Genomic DNA, 6,000 nt, shown 5'->3' with positions numbered 1-6,000 from the left:
AGCTCCCTGCCTGTATTTGTATGAGAACACCGGCAATTGTAGTCTGGTAAAGCTTTAGGTGCACACTGTGCAAAGGACACTAAAACAAAATACTGCAGCTCCCTGCCGTTATTTGTATGAGGACGCCGGCAATTGTATTCAGGTAAGCTTTAGTGCACACTGTGCAAAGGACACTAAAAGAAAATACTGCAGCACTCTGCCTGTATTTGTACGAGAACACCGGCAATTGTATTCAGGTAAAGCTTTAGGTGAAGACTGTGCAAAGGACACTAAAAGAAAATACTGCAGTTCCCTTCCTGTATTTTTACGAGAAACCAGAAACCGGCAATTGTATTCGGGTAAAGCTTTAGGCGCACACTGTGCAAAGGACACTAAAGCAACATACTGCAGCTCCCTGCCTGTATTTGTATGAGAATTCCGGCAATTGTATTCAGGTAAGCTGTAGGTGCACACTGGAATGTGTAATGTGTGCACAAATACTGCCTGTATTTGTATTAGATATATGGTCACTACCATATATTGTATACAATAAGGAAAAAGGCTAGTGAGGGTTGATAAAGAGTCTCTAGTGGAAGTCAATGGTATATATAGCAGAGAATTGATTAAAGCACCATTCACTAAAAAAAAATTTCACCTCGTGCTCCACACACCCACAAGGGGTTAAAACTCACCAGAACCCAGAGATTATCAGACCTCAATCAGCATCCTTTAGTCAATTAACTCACGGTGTCCTCATAAGGTAACTTCATCACCATCTCCCTCAGCTCCGTCCATCCCTGTTTGGATGGCTCCCCTCCTCCTCCTGCACTCAGCTCGGTGCTACCGAGCCTGCAGCCCATGAGTGGGTCTGCCGCAGACTACAACTCCCAGTAGCGTTTTTCCTTATTGTATATGATATATGGTAGTGACCATATATTATTAGTCAGTTTTATTTTAACTGATGAGAGCGCCACTTGGATATTTTATTTGTTACTCTTTTAGAGTCTTAAATTTTTAAATTTTTTGTTTGATATGTATAACTTGTTTTAAGTAGCTACTGAGAGACGTCTCATTTGTATTTTAACTGTATTTTATTATTTCTGTGTGTAAATACCTGATAATACATGGCACTGAGATATGAGATAGGAGTGGGATAGGGCTAGGTTCTTCCTTGTTTTAGTATTTTTTTGTTTATAGCGCAAAAAATAAAACCCGCAGAGGTAATCAAATACCTCCAAAAGAAAGCTCTATTTGAGGGAAGAAAAATGTATTTGGGTACAGAGTGGCTTCACCGGGCAATTGTCAGTTAAAGTAATGCAGTGCCAAATCGCAAAAAATGGCCTGGTCATTAACTACTTGCCGCCAGCGCTATAGCCGAAAGTAGGATGCAGCCGAAAGTAGGCTGCACGCAATGCGGGTAGCGCATGGCGCGCTCTATGATCACCGAGTCTATGAGACTCGGCTGATCACAGATCCGAGCAAGGGGTCGATCCCAGCCCCTTACCACATGATCAGCTGTCAGCCAATGATGGCTGATCACGTGATGTCAACAGAAGCTCGGCAATCTGTATTTTTTCCCTCACTCTGTCAGCGAGAGGGGAAAAAAAGCCGATCACCGGCTTCTGTCTGAGGGACATCGGCCCCTCACTCAGAAAGCCACGGCTGTGCCCACCAGTGTCACCTGCCAGTACTCACTGTGCCACCTACCAGTGCCACCTATCAGTACCCACCAGTGCCACCTACCAGTGCCACCCATCAATGCCCACCAGTGCTGCCAATTAGTGTCTAATAATCAGTGCCAGAGATCTGTGCTGCCTATCAGTTTCAACTACCAGTGCCTACTAGTGCCCATCAGTGCTACCTATCAGTGACCTTCAGTGCCACCCATCAGTGCCAACCATCAGTCCCGCCTCATCAGTGCTTATCAGTGCCACCTTATCAGTGCCGCCTATCAGTGTCCATCCCTGTAGCCTTATCAGTGCACATCAGCGAAGGTGAAAAATTACCTGTTTTAAAATTTTTACAACAAACTATGAAACAGTTTTGTTTTTGTTTTTTTCAAAATTTCGGTCCCTTTTTTGTTTTATTTAGCAGAAAGAAAAAAACAGCAGCAATTAAAAACCACCAAAATTGCTGCACAATTAACATTCAAAAAGTGACAGCATTGAAAGCTGAAAATTGGTCTGGGCAGTCAGGTGGTTTAAGAGCCCAGTAAGCAAGTGGTTACATAGTTACAAAGTTACATAGTTAGTCAGGTTGAAAAAAGACAAAAGTCCATCTAGTTCAACCACAAAAAAAAAAATAATATCATACAATCCCATACACCGAATTCTATACCCACAGTTGATCCAGAGGAAGGCAAAAAACCCCAGTAGAGCATGATACAATTTGCTAAAGCAGGGGAAAAAATTCCTTCCTGATCCCCCGAGAGGCAATCGGATTTTCCTCGGATGAACTTTACCTATGAATGTTAGTACCCAGTTATATTATGTACCCTTCGGAAATAATCCAGGCCCTTCTTAAAGCAATCCACTGAGCTGACCAGAACCACCTCTGCAGGGAGTCTATTCCACATTTTCACAGCTCTTACTGTGAAGAAACTTTTCCGTAATTCGAGATGAAATCTCTTTTCCTCTAGACTTAAAGTGGAGGGCCACCCTGAAAAAAAAAATGAAAAAAAAAATTTTTTTTAACTTACCAGAAATGCCTGTTGCTAGGCAGATCATCCTAATCTGCCTCTTCCTCCTCCGCGGAGATCTTCTTTCTTCTCTCCTCGTTGCGTTGTCTTCTGGGTAATGGGTCGCGCTGTGTTCTGAGAACTGTGTGTCCCAGAACACAGCGCGTCCCATTCACAAAGCGCTGCGCAACTCGCGCATGCGCAGTAGGAAACGGACAGTGAAGCTGCAAGGCTCCACTGCCTGTTTCCCTTACATAGAATGGCGGCACTGGGACCCGAGAGCCGAGGGACGGGTCGGCCTCGAACGGCCGACATCGCGGGCGCCCTGGACAGGTAAGTGCTTATTAAAAACCGGCCCTCCTCTTTAAGGAGTGCCCCCTTGTCCTCTTTGTTGACAATAAAGTGAATAACTCGACACCACGTTCATTATATGGACCCCTTATATATTTGTACATGTTGATCATTTCCCCCCTTAATCTCCTCTTATCAAGAGTGAATAAATTCAGTTCCTCGAATCTTTCCTCATAGCTGCTCCTCCATGCCTCTTATCAGTTTGGTTGCCCTTCTCTGCACTTTGTTCAGTTCCCCGATATCCTTTTTGAGAACTGGTGCCCAAAACTGAACTGGATATGGTTAAGGGAGGTAAACCTTCCGGAGGGCAAATGGTTAAGGCAGAACTAACTTCACCGATTTAAATGTTTTCAAAAACAGTTAGGCCCCTTTCACACTGAGGCGCTTTGCAGGCGCTAGAGTACTAAAAATAGCGCCTGCAAAGTGTCCTCAAACAGCCGCTGATGTCTCTCCAGTGTGAAAGCCGAGGGCTTACCCACTGGAGCAGTGCAATTGCAGTACGCTGAAAAATGTCCTGCAAGTCGCATCTTTTTTTACAACAAGTCTTTACAACAAGTTTTTACAAGTCTGAGCATGTAGGCCCTTTACAAAATAATCTAGAGTGGGTGACTGGGGACAAAGAGAAGGCTAATTTATTAAATACTTTCTTCAGCTCTGTGTACACAAAAGAGCATGGGGGAGCGCATGTCCATAATGGGGGTGATAGTGACACAGCCCCAAATGATCCACAATGGCTCAAAAGTGATATGGTCCAGAAATATTTAGACAGAATAAAGGTGGATAAAGCACCTGCCCCTGATGGCATCCACCCACGGATCCTAAAAGAATTGAGCTCTGTAATTTCAGAGCCATTGTATCTAATTTTTAAGGACTCCTTAATGACGGGAATAGTCCCACTGGATTGGCGCAGGGCGAACGTGGTGCCTTTATTTAAAAAGGGATCAAAGTCTTTACCAAGTAACTATAGACCTGTTAGCTTAACTTCTATAGCTGGGAAGATACTGGAGCGTTTAACCGCTTCCCGACCAGCGCACGACGATGTACGTCGACAGAATGGCACGGGCAGGCATATTGGCGTACAGGTACGTCCAATATTCGATGCCGCCCTGCCATCGGGAGCGCGCCATCGGGAGCGCGCCACCGGCGGCGCGCTCCCGCGCTGGTCGGGACCCCCGTGAGTCCGGTCGCGGGACCCGCGGACTCGATCGCCGCGGGCATCCCCGCGATCGTCTCACGGAGCGGCCGAATAGAGCAAATGCTGTGTAAACAACATTTGTCTATTCTGCCTAGCAACTAGTGACGCTGATCTCTGCTCCATGTGCTTGGAGCAGAGATCAGTGTACACTAAATGAAAGCCCAACCCCCCCCCACAGTTAGTAACACTCCCCTAGGAACACTTAACCCCTACACTGCCACCCACTGGTTAACCCTTTCACTGCCAGTGTCATTTACACAGGAATCACTGCATTTATATAGCAGTGATTACTGTATAAATGACAATGGTGTCAAAAATGTCCGATGGGTCCCCCACAATGTCGCAGTCACAATAAAAATCGCTGATCGCCGCCATTACTAGTAAAAAAAAAAATAATAAAAAATTATTAATAAAAATGCTATAAAACTATCCCTATTTTGTAAACGCTATAACTTTTGCGCAAACCAATCAATAATCGCTTATTGCGATTTTTTTTACCAAAAATATGTAGAAGAATACGTATTGGCCTAAACTGAGGGAAAAAAAATGTTTTTTTATATATTTTTGGGGGATATTTATTATAACAAAAAGTAAAAAATAATGCGTTTTTTTCAAAATTGTCGCTCTATTTTTGTTTATAGCGCAAAAAATAAAAACCGCAGGGGTGATCAAATACCACCAAAAGAAAGCTCTATTTGTGGGAAAAAAAGGACGTCAATTTTGTTTGGGAGCCACGTCGCACGACCGCGCAATTGTCAGTTAAAGCGACGCAGTGCCGAATCGCAAAAAGTGGTCTGGTCTTTGACCAGCAAATTGGTCCGGTCTGAAAGTGGTTAATAAAAGACCACATCGACGAGTTCTTGCTGAACAAAAACACTTTAAGCAACAGACAACATGGATTCATGAAAGACAGAAGTTGTCAGACAAATCTAATTTCTTTTTATGAGGAGGTAAGTAAAACCTTGGACAGAGGGGTGGCGGTGGACGTGGTATACTTGGATTTTGCAAAAGCGTTCGATACAGTTCCCCACACACGGCTCATGTGTAAGGTAAAGTCTACAGGTTTGGAAATATCAGTTTGTAAATGGATAGAAAATTGGCTAAAAGACAGAATTCAGAGAGTAGTGGTTAATGATTTTTACTCTGAATGGTCTAAGGTTATCAGTGGTGTACCCCAAGGTTCAGCGCTGGGACCCTTACTTTTTAACATCTTTATAAATTATATTGGGTCTGGGATCAAAAGTAACATTTCCGTCTTTGCAGATGACACCAAGATATGCAGTGGAATAACGTCCTTACAGGATATCTCCAATTTACAAGCCGACCTCAATACACTGTCTAATTGGAGCGACTATGTGGCAGATGAGGTTTAATGTTGATAAATGTAAAGTTATGCACTTGGGGGCTAAGAATATGCATGCATCATACATGCTAGGGGGAGTACAACTGGGGGGATCCATAGTGGAGAAGGATCTGGGGGTTTTGGTAGATCATAAGCTCAATAATAGCATGCAATGCCAAGCTGCTGTTTCCAAAGCAAGCAAAGTCCTTTCTTGTATTAAGAGAGGTATGAACTCCAGAGAGAGAGATATCATTTTGCCCCTGTTCAAATCATTAGTAAGACCTCACCTGGAATATGCAGTTCAGTTTTGGGCACCAGTTCTCAAAAAGGATATCGGGGAACTGGAGAAAGTGCAGAGAAGGGCAACCAAACTGATAAGAGGCATGAAGGAACTCAGCTATGAGGAAAGATTAGAGGAACTGAATTTATTCACTCTTGAGAAGAGGAGAATAAGGG

The sequence above is a fragment of the Lithobates pipiens genome, unplaced genomic scaffold (assembly GCF_037356315.1).
Source record: "Lithobates pipiens isolate NorthernLeopardFrog02 unplaced genomic scaffold, aLitPip1_a1.2 Scaffold_18, whole genome shotgun sequence".
In the NCBI taxonomy this organism is placed as follows: Eukaryota; Metazoa; Chordata; class Amphibia; order Anura; family Ranidae; genus Lithobates; species Lithobates pipiens.
Note: the sequence above shows the minus strand (reverse complement) of the source record.